This window comes from Oenanthe melanoleuca, chromosome Z (assembly GCF_029582105.1).
Source record: "Oenanthe melanoleuca isolate GR-GAL-2019-014 chromosome Z, OMel1.0, whole genome shotgun sequence".
In the NCBI taxonomy this organism is placed as follows: Eukaryota; Metazoa; Chordata; class Aves; order Passeriformes; family Muscicapidae; genus Oenanthe; species Oenanthe melanoleuca.
In genome coordinates this window covers 16,525,623-16,548,543 of record NC_079362.1, presented here as the reverse complement: position 1 = coordinate 16,548,543, position 22,921 = coordinate 16,525,623, and the positions used below count along the sequence as shown (strand labels likewise).

At 38.6% G+C, this 22,921-nt stretch overlaps 1 protein-coding gene across 2 annotated transcripts in view; it reads left to right on the top strand.

Annotated features, from left to right (window-relative positions):
- EPB41L4A (erythrocyte membrane protein band 4.1 like 4A) overlaps nt 1-22,921 on the top strand; it is a 116,154-nt gene that overhangs the window by 5,799 nt on the left and 87,434 nt on the right. The window lies entirely within an intron of this gene.

The window sequence follows — 22,921 nt, the reverse complement described above, 5'->3', positions numbered from 1 at the left end:
GCATATTGATTTGTAAAGAATAGTTAATAAAAAGTGAATTGATCAAAAGGACACAGTCTTGTTTCAACCTGGTAATTTATTTTCTTTATAAAGCAACAGTTTTCTGTTATGTGTACATATTTTACATGGCAGCAGGAAAATTACACAGACAATATCATCAAGTTCCAAGTGTGAATAAATACTAGATCTTCCTCGTTAATGTTGAAGAAGACACCATACATCTAAGGATTGTCTGTAGCAAAAGCAACAAAAAAATGGTTAACAAAAAAAAAAAAAAGTTATTGATGATCCTTTCCATATCAGAAAGATGCTGGTGTTTCTTAAATATTTCTGTTATGGGTGTAAAATGGTTATCTGACTGCACACTGAGGACCAGATAGTTTTTGTGAGATTTTACACTGAGTCATCTAAAAATGGACTGAAATACTGCACAATTTTAGTTTACAGAGAATGACAGGAGCAAAAAAGCTCATGAACATTGCTATTAACTTCTCTGCAAAAATTACTGTCACAAATTTGAAATAGAGTACTAATTTCACCAGTATCTTTACTGATGAGGCCAGTGATTTTGAATACCCCATGGAATAACCATAAAATAAATGATCACTGAGACACTTTATTTTCTCTAGGTGCACTTAACTAATTTAATGAAACCAGCATGACAACAAGAAGGAATTCCATTAATTTCTAAATGAAGTCACATCTTAGTCAACCTGAAGTTTGAGCAATGATATTGTCAGAGGTGTCTGTATTCCTGTTTTCATTGAGCAGTAATTTCATAATATGAGCATGGCAAATGTAAGCTGTGTGAGGCTGCTTTTTTATTGTATGTTTTTGGATTTATGTCACTTGAATTGAGCATTTCTTATGTTAAAGTATTTAGTACAGTTAAATATAATCTCTTGATATGCTATTCATTTTAGTTCATGAAAATTTTGAACTAAAATTCAGCTGCAGAATTGCAATCCTTTTCCTCAAAATAAAAGACTGCTAAAAATTATGACATGATATGAGGAGAAATCTTGAAGAGAATGAATTGAAAAGGGACTTCAAAAAGAGAATGTCTTTAAAAGGTAAAATTTTATGTCACTTCATAAGATGATATTGAACACATATGAGAAAAAGAGAAATTATGTATTGGTTATGTTGCATCTTTACTAATATCTGTATTTTTTGGTAGAAAGTTGAGAGATCATCTTTTTTTTTTCCTTTCTAAATTTATTTTTCTAAACGGGATTTAATTTTGCAATGATAGATCAGCTATATTATCTTCCCTTTTTTCTGAGATATTTGCAAGTGAATAATCACATTTCAGTGTCTGGGTACAATTTTGGAAACTGCATTTTTAAGTGCACGTTTTAGATGCTGCTTTTTGGACAGATCTTGTGCTTACTGCATACCAATTAAATTGCAGAGTTTAAAATGAAGGTTGTCATTTCAGTATTGATTGGACTTTTGTTCTCACTTCTATTGCATCCTGAGTTGTGGATGGTTGAGCATTGTAGGCACTAAGGTCAAAAGGACATGCTGGAGGTCAACCTGTGTCATTATTCAGAAGTGGAAAACCAATAGAAACATTGCAAAATGAGAGCTCTGCTGCTTTGGTTTTGCTGCAGAATGAAGAGGGGAGCCTGCCTGTTTTGCCATGTGGGAATGTGCTTTATCTGCTCTGCTTGTGACCACAAACATTGATTTCTTTAAAGGGACAAGATCTTTTATGAATGGTAATTCTAGCAGTACCTTTCCAGAGTCAGGAAAAAGACACCTCAGAGCTTCCTTTGAATTGATATACAAATTGTCTTTATTGAACATAACAACCAAGATTTAATACACCTGCATATACATTTTTGATCATTCTGGATGGAAATCCCTGTTGGGCTAAATGTGTCATTAGCCTATGGTACTCAGGTAGTTACGTTATAGTTTGGTTGTTAGAAGTCTCAAAGATCTGTAAAGATTCCTTTTTAAGAAGCCTTTCTTTCTTCTTGCCCTGTGTGATTTCTTTTTAATTCTGTCTTGGTGTGAGGGAAGTGCATGCAAATGGCAAACTCTGACTCCTATCAGGGGCTCACATTAGTTATGCTTAGTAAGAGGAATCCTTTATATTCAGTGAAATCCAACTGCTCCTGCTTACATTTAAAATAAATAATGAAGTAATTACACTAATGGGTAGTTGTGAAGGAAAAGTAGATCTAATTTGTATGGTGATGTGCTTATTTATTTGTCAATACTTACATTTTAAACTCCCTGGGTTATAACTGGCAGTTCATAAAGCAGAGAAGAAGACAATCTATCTTCCTGTAGTTCTTGAAGTTTTGGGTATGTGGGTAAAATCTGTTCGTGGTTGAGTGAGCCAGCTTGATAATAGATGGCTCAGCACTTTAATGCCTTTCCTCTGTTCTCAGGAAAGTAAGAACTGAATGCACTGAAGAATAAATTCTCTTGTCTGTGTGAGAAGCAGAATGCCTTTCAGTAATGGAAAGGAAGGATCTTCAGTATCTCAATTCCATGAAAAGAATTCGGAAGGCAGAAAATGGCAGTGTCCCTATATAATTAGTGGTAAAATTTGGCATGACTACTAATGTAGGCAGGCACATGATTTAACACTTTGCAAAACTAAAGGCACTTGATCTTCTTGGAGAATTGAACCAGAAGAAAGTTCATCCAGACAAAACCCACTAGATCTGGTTTTTGTTTTCCACATACTATATATTTCACTGAAAGTTCTCATTTTTGTCTGAGAAGAGATTATTTGTACTTATTTGTACTTATAGGTTATTTGTTATTTGTTGTGGAAAATATTTTCTATCTGTAATAATACCCATTTGTGTATTATATTGAATATCTAGTTTATTATTAATCTTTTAAATGCATTAGATATGGGGAAAAAATGCAGTTCTGATTTTGGTTCATCATTTTTCTTCAGATTCTCAGTGTCACAGTGTAAAAGAGTTACCACAAACTTCTTTGCTAAATGGATGAATAGTAGCTGGAAGGAATGTAATGGGGTTTTGTTCTTTTCCCCCCATAGAATACCAGAGCAAGAATTGTCTTTATAAGGGACTGAACTGAGAGCCATAAGGGAAAGTTAATTTCCTTTTTATGGTGTTTGTGAGTACCACAGGAAACTGGTGGAACTAGCAGTTAAGAATTATAAAAATGAGGAGAAATGCATAGGAGACTAATGAGGAATGAGTTCAGCACTGACTCGAGACTTGAAGCAAATTATTTGATACCCCTTGTGAAAAGAGGTAATCCTGCAATGCTGGTGTGACAGGAAACATGGACGCAGATTTTCCACCTCTCTCTAGGGGATGCCTGAAACTGCCTGCAAAATTTGCTGTTTTGAGTTGGGTTTTGCTTTACCTGTCTGGGCAGCAGCAGATACAGAAGAATGCTGCAGTAGGTCCTCTGCTCTGATTCTGTGTTGGTGGAGTTTGCTGTGGTGTAGAAGGTGGCTGTAATTTGTAAAGTGGTGTAATCTCATCACAGACTTGAAGGGAAAGGAAGTCATGTGTCAGAACCAAGTGGGACTGGAAGGTCATGTCTGCCAGAACTTCTTCAATATTTGTTCCCACTGAGGAACCATCAGATCCTCGTTCCCTGTGGTTCCTGTGGCTTTGGGAAGTGAGAAGGAGTGCAAGGGGCTTGTTGCAGCCTGACGCTTCCATGCTGTGTCACACAGAGCCTGGACCTTGCCCACAGGGGTCCTTTCAAGTGTGCTTCAGGCTGACAGGCAATCTTTTGTCTGTGTGGTTGGTTTATTTATTTAACATGCCAGAACAGAAGAAAGCTGAGTGTCAGACTCTCATAATTCTGATTGCCATGCCATGACTGTAAGGGGTGGGTGATATGTTTCAGGTGCCTTGGAGGGAACCAGGCAGCAAATAATCCTGAAAGCTCTGCCTGGATCTCCCTTCAGAGCAAATTAGAACAGCTCAGGAGGGGGCATGGGAGAGAGGTAGCTTAAGTTCAGCAGTGGTGATCCAGAGAAAAAGTTCCTGGGAACTTGAGGGAGATGAACTTCCTGGCAAATGAAAGAGAGATGCAAATGGACACAATAGTTGTACTTGCAAACAAACTTTTGTATTGCAATTTGCTTTGTGAAAGAAGGAGTGAAAGTCATGAGACTTTGTAGAGGAACCTATGGATGAGGTGTGTGAGTATTGTGGCTTGCTCTCAGCTTTTTAGGTTTAATTGTCATTGGCTACTTTTGGTAGGGGAGGAGTGACTGGACTTAATTTTTTTTTCTTTAGTAATATTTTCAGGATGGAATAAAACCTTTAAGATCGAAAGATCAAATATTTTCCTGCTGTTTTGAGGTGATGTCAGATTCTTCAGCCATATTCTTCCCTCCATTATTTTTTACTCTCTAAAAGTCCCAGATTTTCCTTTTTTTGTACAATATGTAAGTTGACTGAACTCTTCAGTTCTCTTTTTAGCGTGTGCATTCTTCTGAAACATAGAAAATTCTAAAGCTGTGAGAAATTAAAGCTTCTGATATCCTCCAAAGAGTATCTACCACATTTATTCTAGGTTGTTTTGATAAGTTTTTTGTTCTTTTAGCAAATGCATTTCTGTTGACAAATTCTAATGCCTTTAAAATCGCCTCTGATTGAACCATCCTTCTCCAAAAATGAGGATTATTCTGAAGCTGTCTCAATGCTCCAGGTTGGATGAGATTTACTAGGAAAATGTTCTTGAGGTTCCTTTATCTGTGTCTTTGGCAGCTTCTGCGAAGACCAGTTCTCTTTCGTGGTCAACAACCATTTAGCAATGTTTCTTTTCTTTTCCTGAGAAAACAATAGCGAGTTACCACAGTCTTTCCTGGATTGGAGAATACTTGAAATTGTGTTTCAATTGGTTTCAATTCCAATGTTGATGAGGTGTTTTGAAGTGCTTTGGCACCAACTTCAACAGAAGCCAAACTGGACCCAATTTTCTGCGGGCAGGTTCAATTAATAAATGAAATTTGCTGGAAAGAAAAAATGTTACTTTTTGGTGAAGGTGACAGATTTTATTAATGTAAAATAAAAATACAAATTTTCTACCTTTTAAATAGAAGTAAAATAATGTTCTTAATCATCTCTGGCCTTTCATCAGTATTCAGATCTTGAGTCTGACTGTTTAGAGCATGAAAACTGTGTTTGTTGTTTTCATGACTGAATCTTTATTCTTTTGGTTCTTTTTTCCTACTTTCCTGGAAGCAAATCTTCTACAGAAACAGATTTCATGAACTGTCTTCTGAAATCTTTGTTAGAAGGAAAACTGCAATGCAAACCATGTTTGCTTATGATGTCTGCTGCTTTGTGAGCAAGTGAACTGAAGCCAGAACAGATGATCAGAAAAAATAGTAGGTTTAGTTTTAGTATTATGTGTGTGTCTGTACAGAAATTGGAGGGGTCTTGGTGAAATGAAGATGCTTGGGAAGAGGAATCTAAAAAATGTCAAAACCAAGACAGTACTAACTACTGTTGTTGTTTTAAACCTTTCTTTGTAGTGGTTGCAGTTTTGTGAAAGCTAAAAATTTTTTCCTGTGGCATGGAGAAGCTCCAGAAGCAGGCAGAAGTCCTGCAGGATAGCTTAACTCCAGCTTGATGTACTTTGTTGAGAGGGTGATTTGATTGGAAGGGAGTTAAACAACTTCCACTGAGCTGGCTGAAAAGGAATCAAACCCCGTTTTTTGTTATAGATACATTTTCTTTTTCCTGTTGCTTAGTCTGCATCTGAGATCTTGACACTTTCAATTCTCTTGATATTTATTTATTTATGCTAATTTTTGGTTTTGTTTATGAGTTTTAGAAAGAACAGGGTTGAAGATTTGCAATAGGGCAGCATGCAGAAATATTTCTGCTGCTGTATGTGACATACACATATAGTGTGCTTATAGAACCCTCTCTCCAAGAATATTAACTCAGAACTTTTCATAAATAAATAGTGCCCCAAAGAAATGTCAAAATTGAAAGGGTGATTCTTTTCTTCAATATTAGTTAATCCTACTATGTGTCTTACCTTCAAGAGAATTCAAACCAGAGAGATTTTTATATGTCCGCTGTACTAAGGTATAAGCATTCACTTGAAAAGTTACAAAAGTACAAGTCAGTGTTCATTCACCTCTCTTTGAAAGTTATATAAATGTGTGCTCTGCCCATCTCCATACCTGGCCTGAGGTAATTATACTGTGTTTGTATCTAATCCATCACTGGATTCATGCAATTCTATTGAAAGTGGCAGAGTTTCTTTGCCTACAGTGAATTAAAGGTTCTTCATCTTCATATGAATTTTTTCCTACATAATCTAACCACATAGAGCAGATGGACTTGGTATTATTATCTATAAGATGAAGAGTGTCTTAACAGGATACTACTTATTATCTTGTTTTTCAAGCTTGCTGTGATTCATATTCCTTTTCTTGCATACAGAAGGAATATGGGATAAGAAAAATACTTGAACCAAAGAAATTGCAGTGTAATTGAATTTTGAACATTGATTTCTGAGTGTACAGAAAATGAAGGGAAATAATGTACTCGAGTAGCAAATTGCAGGAGGTAGGAGAGTGTACAGTGCCTTTAAGAAGCAGGTGTTTGCTGTGGAGTTCACTGTGCATACAAATTGCTTGCATTTTTAAGTTGGATGGGAGCAGTTACAGGGGAACAGGAAACCTGACTGGTCTAATACAGGCTTTTTCTATTCAGTACAGCCTTGAAAGAAGAGGGGGAAATACAATAATGCAGGGAAAAGTTGGGTTTTGTTTGCACTTTAAAGTCTGAATCAGGAGGGGGGAACCAGAAATATGACTTAAAGGAAATTGCAGCAGTGGTTGTTGTAAGTATACACAAAGAGAGCCTTGCACCATTTTCAATCTGGAAGGAGGAACTGAACATTTAATTAAACAATGCCTTTGAATCAGTTAGTTTATGCTCCAGCATTCTTGGTACATATAGTTTTGGGTTATTTTTCAAGTGCACAGCTGTTTCCTTCTGCATAACGTCTGGGAGGGACGTACACTGTGGTTCCAGGAGAAGAGTGAATGGAAGAAGGTTTCTAGGCCTGAAAATTTTAAGCATCCCTAACTCAAAGCTGCAAAGGTAGCTCATCTGACAAAGGGCAAATAGGTAGTTTCACAGTGAGTATTGACTTTATCAAAATCTACCCAAAATCTGTTAAGCCCCTTTGATCACCCCATCACTCCTGCCACACTTTGGGTTGAGCCCCCAAACCTCAGGACTTTCTCTGCATGCAGAAATGCTATTTGACTAATTGGATCTGCTTTCATGGGGAAAACAAAATACTATCCAGTCTGTTTGAGTGTGCATTATGATAGTGCTCATATAACATGTGGGTTACTCACCTGTGGGCAAAGGAATATGTTGGAGAAGGTTAAAATACCTTGAAACATTTATATATATAATTATGCTAAAAATTAGCAGAAACAGTATTTTGGTTAAATAAAAAACTTATTGAACCATGTCACAACAGATGATTGTTGTGATTCTTTTTTCCTTTATCTACCTCCTTTAGATAGAAGACTGGATTTGCTTAAAAGGACATGTTATTTTAAACAAGGATTTGTTCTGGTTTTCAACTGTTGCTTCAGGGGGGAATTGTATCCTCTGATGACACTTGTTTAAGCCAAAATAAGTCAAGTCAGTTATTGGAGTTTAGTCATCTCACACATGTTCTGCTACAAGAGGAGGAAAGAATACTCTCCTGTGCTGAAACATCTCAAATTTCATTTACACAAGAGTATATCTATGCAAATAAAGTTCAGATCAAACAGAAAAAAAATATGCCTAATAAAACAAAGGAATTGGAGGGATCTAACCTTAGTGAGGAAGAGCCTGTCAGTTTCAGTGGGAATTATTGTGTGTCACATAGTCATAGGCAGGATTGCAATCGTGCACAGAGGACACAGGTGTTGGAACTTACTTTCAGAACTGTTCAGGTGCTTGCATAAGAGTCATTCAAAAGTCTTTTCTAAAGAATGTAGTTGGGCACTCAGGTGACTCTGAAAACCTCTCAGGTCTGAATTACCGGTTACAGAGTAAATATCAGGATAACTGTATCACTTACATCCAGGTACCTGGTGTATCAGAGCTTGACCCAGGAGCTGAGACTGGGAAGCATCTCAGCCTTATGAGCTGGCATTTTCTTACTCAGTGCTAGAAACAGAGAATTTTATGCAGTTGAACCCTTGGAATCAACAGTTTTAAGGGACAGCTGCTGCTGAGACAAAGAAATGTTTGCCCCATAGCAATTCTTCACACAGGAGGATAATAAAACTGCATTTCAAAAGGAAGATTTAGCTGTCATAGTCATTTAGGTGGTGACCTTGACCTGAAAGTTCTGTGATTCAGGTCGGTGTGTTACCTTATCTTAAATCCAGTTTTCCAGAGGGACAACAGTTTCTAAATATTTTACTTGTGTATAGTATTTGCAGGCCCTGCTGATTCTTACAAGTTTCTATGGAAAGGATTGGACATGTGATCAAGCTGGTCAGTGTTCAGTTTGGTAGCTGTCCATATGCATGAATAGCAAATATTTAGTAATTCAATTTATTTTAGATTTCAGTAAGAGGATTTAGTTGCATTACCTTTATTTGCTGTTAGCCAGGAGCCTTCACTTGTTGTAATGGTGGTGATTCAACTTTCGTATCTTGAAGGGCTCTGATTTTTCTGGGAGGTTCAAATCTGCAACACTTCAGTATGATCCTTATAGTAGATTTCACTTTGGTGTTTTTGTCAATGAAAAGTCTTGAATTTATTTAATGCTTTCATTTGAAATAAACTTTCTGTTGTCATGGTTGCAGAGAGGAACTCAAAAGCATGAACCCTGCTGACTCCTAAAACCAGTAAGCCTGCATATTTCTGTGAGGAAGCTTGGAATTGAAGCAAATGCTATGATTTTTTTTTCACCTTGAAGGTGAAGTCATTATTTCTCAAGGGCCAGGATTGCTTCTTTAGAACAGCAAGGACAGGAGGGAATTAGATGAGTAGGTTATATAGTCAGTGTATAGTAAATTACCCTACACGAGGGCATGGTCACAATTATATGGCTCATTCTTTACAGGTTCTTTTAGTGTGATCTGTTTTTGAAAACCCAAACTAAAGTAGCCCAGGAGCTCAGCTGCAGCCCTTTGTTACTCCTGTAGTAGAAAGCTTTCCCTGACATCTCGCCAGGGTCACGTTTGTTTTCAGTTAATCCACTTTCATGTTTTCTTGACTTTGGTGGGTCTGTGCACAGAGTACATTTGATCCTTAACCTTTTTTCACATGCTTTTTAATAGAATTTTAGGAGACTTGATGCTAGGAAGTGCTGGAAGCTTTGACTTAGAGCAGAGGCAGACACCCAGGCAATTGTCTGACAGCCAGGATGGGGGAGGTTTCCTGAATATGTGGCATTAAGTGTAGACCTCTCCCACCACCATCTGTCCTACTCATGTACCTAAGGAAAATATTAGGATTTGGGTTTGTTTTACCTTAGCTGTTTCTCTCCCACTCAATGTTTCTGAGTGCCCCTAGGAACCTTCATCTTTGTTCCTGCAGTATGTCCTCACTGTTTTGTAGTGTAGCCTTTCACGAATAGGTTCTATTATTTCCTTGCTGGTAGCATTGGTCTGCTGGCCAAAGGCTTGAGATGGCATGTAAATGAGCAGAGTGCACTTCTTGTTTCTACCAGCCCTTGGAAGAATCTGGGCTTCAAATCTCTGCACTTAAAAAAGTAGGAATGGGGAAATGGATTTTTGTTTGTTTGGTTTGTTTCATTATTTTGGCTTTATGTTTTGGGAACCAGGGATTAGTAATTGATTTTTTTACAGTCCATACCACAGGGAACTACAGTATTTTAGCATTCCTTTTTGTGTCTCATCTCTAAATCATGGTGACAGTAATGAAGCAGGAGGGACGAGAGACATGAGGGGAAATAAGCACTGCAGTGTGAAACATATTTTAATTAAAATTGATCTTATCAGGTCCTTCTACCAGATATAAGTTTTCATACAGTTCTTTGTTAGAAGATCTGAGAAGACCCTGAAGACTGGAAATGGATTGAAGCAAAAATCTGGGATTTTGTTTAAACTAAAGGAAAAAGACTTGACTTAAAACGAACCCACAAAACAGGAGCAGAGCAAAAAAGATAAGCAAACAAACCTCACCCATCAGCTCTGCCAACTTCCTGGCCCATCTCCCCTTAAAAAGTGCCTGGAGTTGAAGACAGATTTGTTTCTGCAGAATTAATTTGGAAATTTAAGTTTACTGGCTCATGCACCCGATATTTATAAATTCGACTACATTGTTGCATCCAGTGCCCCTTCCCATTTCTAAATGTTTATGCATTCACTTCCCAGAGGTAAACCCCACGATTTTAGAAAGGTTTTAGAAAACTCATGGTTTCTAGAAGAGCTCTCTGCTTCCAGGCATCTAGCAACAGGACAAGAGGACATAGCCTCAAGCTGTCCCAGAGTTGGACATCAGGAAGAATTTCTTCATGGAAATGTTCAAGCATTGGAATGGACTGCCCAGGGACTTGATGGAGTCACTGTCGCTGGAGGTGTTCAAGAAATGAGTGGGCAGGGCACTAAGTGGTATGATTTAGATTGGTCAGTGTTTGGACTTGATAATCTTGGTGATCTTTTCCAACCTAAAAGATTCTGTGATGCCCAAAAGTTCCTTGAAGTGGACTCATTGCTATTTGCTTTCTGGTCTCAGGCTTTGATGAAGCCATTTGTAATGGCTTTCTATTAGATTAGCTCTGACCTTGCATATTTGAAAAGTGCTCTGGAGTCTTTGTGGTCGTGTTGTCATTCTGACAGTGGAGTGTTAGACTGAAACTGTAAATGGTGTTAACCACCTTTCTTGCCAACTGCTATGCAGGCAGCAAAATCACAGAAACAGAAGAAGTATAAGGAATCAATGTTTTCCACTGTTGCTGGGTTTGGTTTTACTGAAGCCCTGTAGAACATTAGGGTAGCAGTTGGTGTTTGTCTCCAGCTTGGCACTCGGCTTGCTGAGATTCATGGTATCAGGAACAGCCTGTATTGAGTCACACACCTGATGCACCTTCTGGGCTGGAGGAGTGGGATAGCAGCACTGGTATTGCAGTTGAATTTTTAACTCTGGCACCTTTTTTTAAGATTCAGAAATCCTGAGTGCAGTAGAAATAGGAATGACACAGCAGAGGTGATGCCCCTTCCCATTCATGCTTCTTCCAGCCTAAAATTGTTGGTATTTTTAAGTATGGCTTTGTAAAACTCTTAACACTCAAATTAAGAGGAAAAATGTCTTTGATTAAAATCGTGTTTCTGGAAGTCAATCCTGATTACATCTGTGTGTTTCTCCTCTCCTGACTTGTCCCAGCCCTGTGTAAGGTAGCCTGAGGTCTACTTTAATTTCCTCCAGTTGGCAGTGGTCCCTGAGGAGCTGGGTGCCACCTGGCCATGGCTAGAGCAGGGCTGGTCCCAGCCACCCCCTTTCCCTGCCCTGCCAAGGCGCTGTGGGCAGGAGGGTGTGGGGCATGGATTCCTTGGATCAAAGCCCACCAGGTTCCCTCCAAGTGAGGAGCCCCAGTGGGGAACTTGCTGAGACTTTCCTGTTTAAGTTCTGCGCAGAGAAGGAATGAACCTTCTGACTTCCTTCAAGTACTCCCCCATCTCCAGAGTTTGAATGCTGCAATGCAATGCCCTGTAATTTGAAAGACAGGCCCAAGGTCCTCTGGATGAAATCAGTGGGTGTAACCTGGATGGTGCTGGTCTGAGACAGAGACACAGCACTCTGTGTGTGAGACAAAAAGCACTTTATTGTTCTCAACTGCACCTTAAATATCCTCCTTAATGTTCCTCAGCAAGCACTTGTGATAGGTTTGAAGCTCAGGCTGCCCAGCTCTCTGCCAATAGCTTCTGCAGTGAGGCAGGGACCCACTGTGTCAAATCCCTGTCTGGTTCCAAATCTGTCCTATCCCTGTTCCTTGGAGGACTGTCTATCCCACCAGGCTGTTTTTCCCATATACAGCTACATCAATTGCCCAGTGCCAAGCCAGCTTGTACTAGGACAAGTGGGTTTTATCAAGGACTTTCTCTAAAGGCCCTCTCAGAACAACTCTGCAGTTTGTTAGTCAGAGATACTAATGTTTCTGTACCTCTTGCAAAAATGTTACTTGGATGAGCAAAATGGGAATTTTTCAAAAAAATTTAGTTGCCTTTGTCCATTTACAAAAGATGAGTTTATTTTCAGCTGTGCTGGAAAGAGTTTTATCATCCTGTTTCACTTAACATAGTGTATATGAATAATAAATGCAATAAATAATTACAGAATACAGTGTAACATGATAAATTGAGATCATAATTCATTCTACCTGGTAATTTTTTATTTTCCCACTCCTCTGCATCAGAAATACTTTAATAATTGTTTTTAAATCTACCCTTCTTGCCTCGCTCTCCTAATATATGCTGTGTTTTGGGAGTTGTTATTAAAAAAGTTTGTGCTGAAGTGTAGGAATTGATTCCTTGTCTGCACTAGAGCTGTTGTTTCTTTAAACAAAAGGACAAAGGCACATCCAGGATTATATGCTATCACCAACACATTTCTAGTGTTACTGGCCTGCTTCATGCATTTATTTAACTTTGTGATTTATAGCCAGGCTATTGACTTTCATCTTTGTTGATGGCAGATTCAATGCAGCCACACTTACATTAGGAATTGGGATGTCATTGCAAGAGTTTACAAATAGAAAGTGTTGCTCCAAAGCATTGTACCTGTTCTAAGAGGACTGCTTTTTGTTATATGAGGAATTAACCTCTCCAGCCTTCTGAATAGACTTACCATCCATCATAGAAGATGCATCCTAATATCGTTTTGGCATGATGTTGTCAGCAGCAGAAAAAAAATATGTTTTTTTCTTTTCCCATATTAACCTTTAACTTCACCTTTGTGTTGCAGTAGCCTGTTGTCAGCAAAAAAGTTTCACTTTAATGTTCAGCAGACTAATTAGTTGCAAAAAAAAATTCAGTATCTCTCTGGTTTTTATTATAGTGATTATAGTGAACGAGAGTGTATTAAATTGCACTACTGTAACTTTAATATCTAAAATAAATATTGATTGTGAAAATTAATTTTAAGGATTTTTGACCATCTGGATACTTTCTGTGCAAATCACCTGCATAGTTTTGTAACTATTTGGTTTTACTGAATAGTTACTGAAAAGATTAGCCTTAAATAAAATAAAAAAATACAGTGTACAAATACACTGTAAATATGTAAATATTACATATTTATATATAAGTGTAAAATATTTTACAGTGTAAAAATGCCTTTAAAAAAATTTATATCCTTTACATAAAATAATTTACAGTACAGAAAAACATAAATGTCATTTATGTTGAGATCTCTCTATGTATCTGTCTGCCTAAAAAAGTAATTGAAAGACCAGAGTCTTTTCCCAGGAGATTGCTGGCTGAAAATCGCAAGTATGCTGAAGAACTACTGAGCTGCCATTTCTAAAAGTCTGCAGGAGGGTTTTGAACCCCTTGTGAAAAAGCACAAGGTGCTCAGAATTTTTGTGAGTTGGTTGGCAATGGGGAGAAATTTAAAGATGTGTTGTCCATGTGTTGTACAGTATCAGTCACCTTTCCTGACTGAGATGATGTAAATTTAAAGAATTGGAATTGAATCGTTATACACATAGCTTAGTTAAATGTCACATTTTCCACTGATTTCAAAAGACTAAAGGTCAACTTTTATCACTTTCTCCTCTGTTGAAAAAGACCTTAACAAGGGCCTGGAAAAAATGTGCATGAAAAATGTGCATGTGTGTACAATTTTCTCAGGATATTTAGACAATTTAAAAAACAGTGTAAATGTTCTAGCAGAAATGGAATTGATGGTAAAAGTTTCAAAACACCGGTGTTCAGTGGAATCTTTTCCTTTTAGAGGAGGTTTTGCACACATGCTACAATGTTTGCTTCATGTCTCAATAATTTTTGTCTAATTTTGTCTAAATTGAGACTAATTTGACATGTAAACACAGTATTCATACAAGAATCCATAGTTTAATATATTATGTGATCATATGAACTCATATTTTTAGCCTACATTTTAAAATCCTAAAAGCAGTGTATTTTTTAGATTTCTGGGTATATTTTCCTGAAAACATAAGGCCAGGATTTTCAGGTATGGTTTCCTGGTGGCATATTTCCTGTTTTACATGGCCTTGTAGATTTCCACTGGCTGTGCATTAAACTTATGGAGTTTGAAAATGTTCCAGGAAGTTTCACCTGAACACGAGGAAGAGCTTCTTCCTTGTTCAGTGATGGAGCACTGAACATATTGCCCAGAGAGGCTGTGGAATCTCCCTCACTGGGGATATTCCAGAATCTGGGCACCATCCTGGGATGACCCTGCTTGAACAGGGCAGCTGGACCAGATGACTCCATTGTGGTTCCTTCCAACCTCACCCTTCTGTGATTCCAGCTGTGCACTGTTAATGTTGACCTGCATTTCCAGGGGTTTATGCCTGTGGTATGGGACAGCAAGGTACCAGGGAAATCAGGTCACTGGAGACAGAGTTGGCTGTCCCAGTGGCACAATAGCAGGGAGTAGGAAGTCTCCCTGGAAGCAAAGAGCTGGTATTATTTTGGCTTTCTGAAGGATGCTTGCAGTGCATTTTCTGAGTAGGCCAGGTGTGTTTTTGTGCTTTATTTGTGTATGGTGCTGTGTTCTGAGCTGAAGTGAGGCCAGACTAGGAAACCTTTGGATATGACCTGAATATTCCCAAAGTTTCCACTAGTGCAGTGTTTAGAAGTGGGTTTATAGCTGCTGTCTTGGCTTTTAAGTAGTTTGTGAAGAAAATAGCATTATTACAGTTCTGGCTCATGACAGGTTTTGTGGAGCATCACTGTGGAAATAATCTGTCTTGACATGACTGTGGGGTGCCAGTCATGGTTTCATAAAGCCAGGTATGCTTCTCACAGTGACACAAACGAACACAGAATTAGCCAACTTTTAGAAATGAATAAACAACAAATCTCAACAGCATGTCTGAGTCTGTTTCAGAGAATTTTGGAGATTGTGTGGTTACCAGTATGTTAGTAACTTTCTGGCAGAGCAATTAAATTTTTTCCTTTATCCCTACTTGGGCCAACTGGGACTGCTGAAAAGCCTCTGTTCCTAGATCTCACAAATTACTCAGCCCCGTGTTCTGTTTGTGAAATACGAAGACATGCTGTCCTTTCACCTGTGTAACAGCAGAAAGCCTTTGAGTAGGCAGGGACTGCAGAAGGCATGGGATTTTTGCCATGTAGATGATAAATAGTATGATGGGAATATAAAGTCAATCCAGGCTGTTCTGTACACCTCACCTGCCTGGGAGTGTTCTGTAATTAGCCTTACACGTAGTACCCAAGGGGAGATAAAAATTGCATTTTAAAACCAGGTATGGATAAACCTGCACAATAAATTGATGCCTGGCAGGCAATTTTCTGAGCTTTTTAGCAGCACACTTTGATTTCCTTTTGGTTCCTATTTCATCCTTCCTCTCTTTTTACCTTTTCCCTTTTATTCTGTTTTTATGAGATGTTGTGAGTGAGTGTAGGTTTGTTTTTTTTTTTTGTCCTCTCTCCGTGGTTACTTGTACAGGCTTGTTAGGCAGGCTCTTTCTCACCACCTCGTGCACGATCAGGTGATGGTTCTGCAGAACCAACAGCTCACAACTGAAGCCTCACAGGAGGGTGGGAGTGGGTGGATGAGGCACAGGGGATGTACAAAGCTCATGTGCTGCTCCCAGAAGGCAGATGTTTGTGCTGCCCTCCCTGTTAAGCAGGAGAAGACAGAGCTGGAGAGGGTGTTTGTTTCTTTTACACAGGGCAGTGTTTGCAGTGAGAGGAAGAAAAGAGCCATGCTCTCACTCCTTCTACCTCTTTCTCCTTTGCTCTGCCTCCATTTAATGCATTTTCTGGCTGTCTCCTGCCTGACTGGAGCTCCAGGGACATCCATCCAGTTGCTACCTACCTTCTTTCTTTCTGTTTTGCAGCAGGCAAAAAGCAGAAGGCTTAGAGGGTTTTTGTAAAAGCATTAAGAAAACAGACAGTAGGGTTGAAAAATTTTTATTTGTTGCTCAGCTGTGTCGAAAGCAGACCTTTACTGCTGTTTCTTTTGCTAGTTATCAGTACATGAAGCCTAATGCACAACTGCTTTCAGTACAGCTAGGGATATACTGGTCTCAGGCATGTGGCTTTGAAGCAAGAGCTCATTTTCTCTCTCAGCCTCTGGATCAGAGATATACAGAAGAAGGGCATTCTTCATCTGAGTCCTTCCAAAATTTGGAAGCAAATTCAGAGCTGATGGCTATTGAAAAAGCCACCCCTGCTAATGACTCCAAATAGTATTTGTACAGTTGGTTTCCATCCAGTTTTAAACAAAATCTGCTTTCTTTCCAGAAGTTCTTCCTTCTTTTCATTTCTTCTTGAAAGGAAGAACTGAAATGCAGTTTTTAAGTACTCATTATCTATTTTTGGTATACATCACATAAGATGTGACAAGTTGCATATGTGGCTTGCATATGGAAGTCAAAGTGTGGAGATCTCAGAGTGACTTGTTTCCAACTTAAAAAAATTACCGTGAACAAGGAATTTTTGGTTTCAGGTAGTACTCAGACAAACTGAGTGGAATACAGACACTAAAACTTGTCAGAGAGGATTAAGTCTGAGACTATCAGCTCAGAAATTGTGCCTGTTTATTTCATCTAAGTAATTTAGCAATTCTTTTCATTCTTTAAAAAGCAGCATCCATAAGAAGAAAAGACAGTGCCTTTTTTTGGCAGATTGTGCCAATTGAAGCAAAACCCACCCATCATCTGTGAAGGAAAAGGATTTTGTTTCTGCTTTAAGTGCTAATTTCAATGCAGCTTCAAATTTGGAACAATCATTATGTAAAACCACCCATACTTTAGCTCGTTTTTACTGGCTTATACAGTTTTATAAACCTGCAGAGACAGATATGACAGAACAGCCTGTCTGGCAAAAGCACAGCAAGAAAACTAAGTGCTTAAAAATTAGCATTCATCTTCTTTTAGAGAAAATACATTAGAATATTCCTTTATATCTGAAATTATATTATTGCTTTCTTGAGCTGCTGTTATAATTTTTCTATTATTTTGCCCTTCACTTAATGAACCCCAGAGCTCCAGGATTGCTATTGACTTAGCAATTGAATATTGCAGTAATTTTTCCAACTCTTTCACATTGTACCTGCTTGTTTGAGAGCACTTCTAATCCATCAGTGTTTGAATCCAGTACTGCTTTCTTGCTGTAAACAAAAAGACTAATGGGGGGATGTATCTTCTTGGAAATAGAGAATGGTATCTGGTATTGAGGTGGCAGAGGGGGAAAAAGGGGCCTAGTGTACTTGCCAAGTAATCACCCCTACTTTGCTTGATATTATGCAATATATCTGTAAGATTGTCTTAGATTCCAGTGCAAGATGTAACCAGCAGTATTGTATTGTAGTACTTACATTGAGACAGACACAAATGGCACCATCACCAGTCCCTTATTAAAAACTTTTCATGCCTTCTCTCAGGCAGCTCCACACTGCACTGACTCCTCTCTGCAAGTTTCCTTCTCTCTTCTGCCTGACTGGCTAACCCAAGCTGTTCCTTACCTGGCCACCTAACCCTGCCTGTCCCTCACAGAGCATTTTCTTTCCTTGTCTGTCCTTTGCATGACCACATGTCCCTTCCTCCTCACAGCACAGCCAGCAGACTCCATCCCAAACTGCTGCAGACTCTGAGTCTCAAGCTCCAGCTAACTCCAGACCAGCTAACCCACTCTTTTATAACCCCCATCCTCACTGGACCAGCAAGGCTGTCTGCACTTCTCAGCAATCAGTGCAGCTGAAATTCATTGTGGAAAATTGTGTTCTGCACTGTCCTTACAAACTATCTTCCCACATTCTATCACCATTTATTAAAACTACATAAAGCAATGTTCTTTATCTCTTCTATAACTCATTCCTCATAACTCTGAGGGCATATCCTCTGTTAACAGGCCAGGTTAAAAATAGGTGGGGCAGTGTTCTTCATCTCTTCCACAGCCCATCCTTCCTCCAGGGAGATATCTTCTGTTAATGAGCCATTGAGCCCCACTGTATGACTGATAAAATTACAAAATCCCATTGGGAGATGCTTCAGCCAGGGGGAGGAGCCAAGCCCTTCCTACACAGATAAAATCTAAAATTTAGAACACCAAAGCAGTGTTTTTCCACTAGATTCCCAAAGGAAGACCAAGCCCATCTATACCACAACTGAACCTTCAGAAGGAAACTGCACCTTTCTATAGAATCATTACTTTATCTGAACCACATCTGTCGCTCCAGGAGCACTGCAGCCAATATTTAATTGGACTGCTACCAACACCCTGACTGACTCTGTCAGTGTTTTATATTTTTGTATTACTGCATTTTATTTTAATTTTCCTGGTAAAGAGTTGTTATTCCTCTTCCCATATCTTTGCCTGAGAGCCCCTCAATTTCAGAATTACAATAATTCAGAGGGAGGGGGGGTTTACATTTTCCATTTCAAGAGAAACTTGTGCCTTCCTTAGCAGACACCTGTCTTTCAAACCAAAACAAAGCCTACAAAATGTTTCATGTAAAATTTAGCTTAAATTTCAGCTTAAGATTTAGCTTAAGCTTTCTCATTACAGAACCATGGAGGGTTCTATAGGTTTTTCTGCTGCCTGATACAGTGAGTAAATCCAAGTGCCACCAGAGGCAATACTTTAATTTAGGGGGAGTCAAGTTTTACCAGCCAGTAGTGTCTTTTCACCCCTCTGGACAGGAAAAAAAAAAAAAAAAGAAATCAACTCCTCCACCAGGAGTCTCTGATCTCAGAATTGCACTGTCCTGAGCCATCCCCCTCCAACATGATAATTTGGATCCTTAGGATGGCTATTCCTAAAGGAGGATTATGGAGAGCTTCAATGGCAGTGAGCCCTTCTGCTGGCAGTGCTCTGAATTGGAAAGATGAACGTTTGAGTCAAGTGTCCAGGCTTTGAAATATGATGTTATTCTGATGTGTTTGGAGACAGCCACACATCCTTCACTGCAGCTGTGACTGGTCACTACAGTGAATGTTTAATTTTGGTCATATCCTGTTAACAGTCCCAACCCAGAAATTGTTCTCTTTTCCTTAGCTGCTGATAATTTAGATATCAGTATTGCCTCTCCAGTCATTTGTGCTCAGTTTTTAAAACAGCAGAGATGAGAATGTAAGGTTTAAAATTAAGTGTTACTGTATCACCTGTTAGGTTGTTTGAAGTGTTATTTTTGTTATTGCCACTGTTAATTCTTATTAAAGTTTACTGTGAATTCGCATAGATATCTTTTATCCATTTCAGCTTACTCTGTCTTTTGTTCTTAAAGGCCCTCTGTCAGGGGCCTTCCTTTTGTTGATACTTGGAGGCACAGACCAAATCACATTTTATCTCTTTCTGATACACAGAATATTTCAAAATTCTTTGACTCGTCCCAAATGACAAGATTTCCAGAGTTTATCACTTTGTTTTTTAAAAATCCCCATCTGAATGAGTTTTAATTCTGAAGCACAGAACCAAAGAACTAGTTACATTTTTTCAATTATATGAAAGTATTGCCATGTTCCTGCAGGGATATCTGGAATAGAAATTCATGGGATTGTTGTATTCTCTCTTTGCTTAATAACTGCATCACTGTGATCTCAGGTTCACTTGCTTATTCCTGGTGATGCCCAAATTCTGTTCAGATCTGCAGCTTGTCAGGACACAAACTTTACTTCATAAAATTGGGGTATTTTCCTGCTATAGACGATCTTGCCCTTTGCAATTGTTAGAAGACATGTTTTCAGAGAGCTTGCCTTACCAAGAGGCTCAGTTTATTTTCACCAATAACTGGCTTTTCTCATTATTTGTCACTTTAGTGATTTTTGGAATGTCTACAGATTTTTCTAGTGGGGTCTTACATTGCAGGTCATAGAAAAACTGTTGCAAAGCCCTCCTTTGAACTTGGAAGACAGTTGTCTACTAAAAATTGTATTTTAGGATCTGTAATTCACAACATTAATTTAATTAATAGTTCATTGGTGTTTTTTATAGTATTACTTTTAAACATTATTTAGGGTAGATTTACTTATAACTGCCAGACATCTTCAGTAAAGTGTTTGAATTGTAGCAGGCTCCAAAATTTGAGTATGTGTGTGGGAAAAACAGACCCCTGTCATAATACACATTTATTTTACACAAAGGAAATTGTTGTATTTAATTCTTTTTTTCCCTGACTGTGGTTAATTATTTTGGGGAAGGAAATTTTTCAAATGATATTTCTGGCGCTGGAGCTGAAATGTTATGAAACCTATAAACAGAGCTTTTCCCTCTCCTACCCCCCTGGAATAACATCATTATGGAACACTATCATCAGGCTCTCAAAGGCTGTTTCTGCAGGCTGTTTGCACAGTTGCATTGTGTTTGCATGGCAAGGTTTTTGTGGTGGGGTTTGCAGGGGTGGCCTCTGTGAGGGCAGCAGGGGGAAGTGAAAAGGAGGGAGCAGCAGTGAGGGACAATCATGGATTGATCACAACCCCTGTTCCCCATCCCTCTGCAATCCCTGGGCAGGGGAGTGGATACAGGACTCAGAAGTGAAGTGAAATTGGGCCTGGGAAGAAGAAATGAAAAGCATTTTATGTTTTGCTGCTGTTTCTCACCATCCTTGTTGTAATTGTCCGCAAATGAAATCACCTTTCCCCAAGCTGAGTCTGTTTGCCTCTGACAGTAATTGATGAAGCAATTTCTCTGTCCATATCTTGACCCATGAGCTTTTAACCTTGTTTTCTATCTTTGTCCACCTGAGATAGGGAAGTGAGGAAGTAACTGGGTGGGCATCTGGAAGCCAGCCAAGTCTACTCACTGTAACAATAAAGATTTCAGACACAAAATGTTAGCAGCCTGCTTTCCTTGAATTAGAACAAGAACATATTATTTTAAAGGGTTATGGTAATGCTGCTCATATTCTTGGAGAAGGGTACTGAATAAATTGAAATATTTAGAAAATACTAAGTTATACATGTGCTTGTCAGTAGTTATGGTGGATGATTGCTCTCCCTCCCCAGTTGTAGCACTGAGTTGATGCATTCATCAGTTTTATTCTACCACTTAAAGTAGTTAAAAAATATCTAGCTGCACATTAAAAAGGTACTAGTTATAAGAGCTATTTATGCTTTTGTAGTCATCCTTTTAGTCTTGTGGCTTTTAATGCTTTTTCAAATACAATTCATGTTAGTTTGGCTGCAGGAGTAGATTTTTGTTGCTTTTGATAATTGAATTTTTAGGGTTTTATAAGTCATTTTAGCTTTGGTGTAAAACACCTGCTTTTTTATGTTTTTACTGGAGCAAAAAGTGCAAATATGAATAGAAGATCTTTGTTTCTTACTGCAATCTCTAGTCAGCAGATTTTGAAACAGCATATGAGAACCTAATGTTGATCATGAATTTCTGATAGTTTATTTTGGTATGTGACTAACATGAAAGTTCCACAATTAAATTGCATATGTTAAGATGTGTTCTGCTGCCAAATTGTACCAATAATTTATAGTGAAAAAACTACTCTTATTATTGTTGTGTGGATAGAGGAGGAAGACATCTCCAGGCCCCTCCAAGGGGTCTGAGGAACATGCAGTTGTGATTTCCTGCTCCAGAGAGCAGTATGTTTTATTTTTGTACTTTCTTTAATACCATGTATGTTGTGTCTCAGGTTGGAGATTTTCTGTTCAAGTGCCCTCCAACTGTGGGTTAGCAAAAGGAGATGTGGTATTGTGACTTTGGTTTCATAAATTGTGGAAACTTTTTTTCTGTTTGAAGTACTGTTGTTTTGGTTGAAGGCCAGCAAATTAGGAATCAAATTGGCTTTAATATAATGTTTACTTATTTCTCTAAGAAAATGAAAATTTTTAATTGAAAAGTATGTTACTGGGTCCTAGAACCTCCAGTGGTGTGTTTTGTTTCGTTTTGCTTTTTTTTTTTCTGATATTTTTTTGTTTGCTTGTTTGTTTTTTAATATCAAAGAAATAGAATGGCCTAGGATCAATTCTGATTGATTCTGTCCTTCTGGGTGGATAATGTGAGCAGTGGCTGAAGTTAAACCAACTGTTGCAACTAATGATGAGATTTTCATGTTCTTTGCTTTCAACAAACTGGTCTGCTGTGATGCCTCAGCCCATGCCAGAGCCCACTGTCAGGCACAGGTGCATGGCCATGGCCTTCTCAAGCTGGCATCAGGTTTGCTGCAAATTCCTCAGCCTCAGGGTAGCTCTGTGGTACTGCAGGATCTGGATGTGAGGACATGGGGCACTGGTGCATCCCGAGGTGCCACTGAGATGAGACAGGATTGCAAAGAATTTGGGATGCCTGAACGAGACAGTAGCAATGTGTCACCACGTGGATGAGTAAGTCAGCAATGTTAATAATCTTTGTTAATTATAGCGTTTTGTATTCTTCAACTGGATTGGTTTGAAACACTTGGAAATAAATGCTTAAAATGCACTGCTCTTGTGGAACCTGCCCATGGAAAATGGTGTAGCTGACAGGTGACCTTCAGCATAATTTCTTGATTGAGACCTGATTCGGTTCTCCTGTTTTATATTTTATATGCCTAATGCAACAGCTTCAAAACAAGATTTTCTGACAAATCTGTGTGGGGTCCAATTATCACAATATTCCATTCCAAAACAGAGCCTGGGGCTACAGTATCACAGATTTAGGCTGAAATTTAGAGTTAATTTATTTTCTTTCCAACAGCTTTATAAAGATAAGAAAATGCAGGACCAGTAGGATAAAGATCTTCCCTTGTGCATTATTAACACAAATGTCTTGCATGCTAGTTGATTGCACCTATTTAAGCCAGTGTAC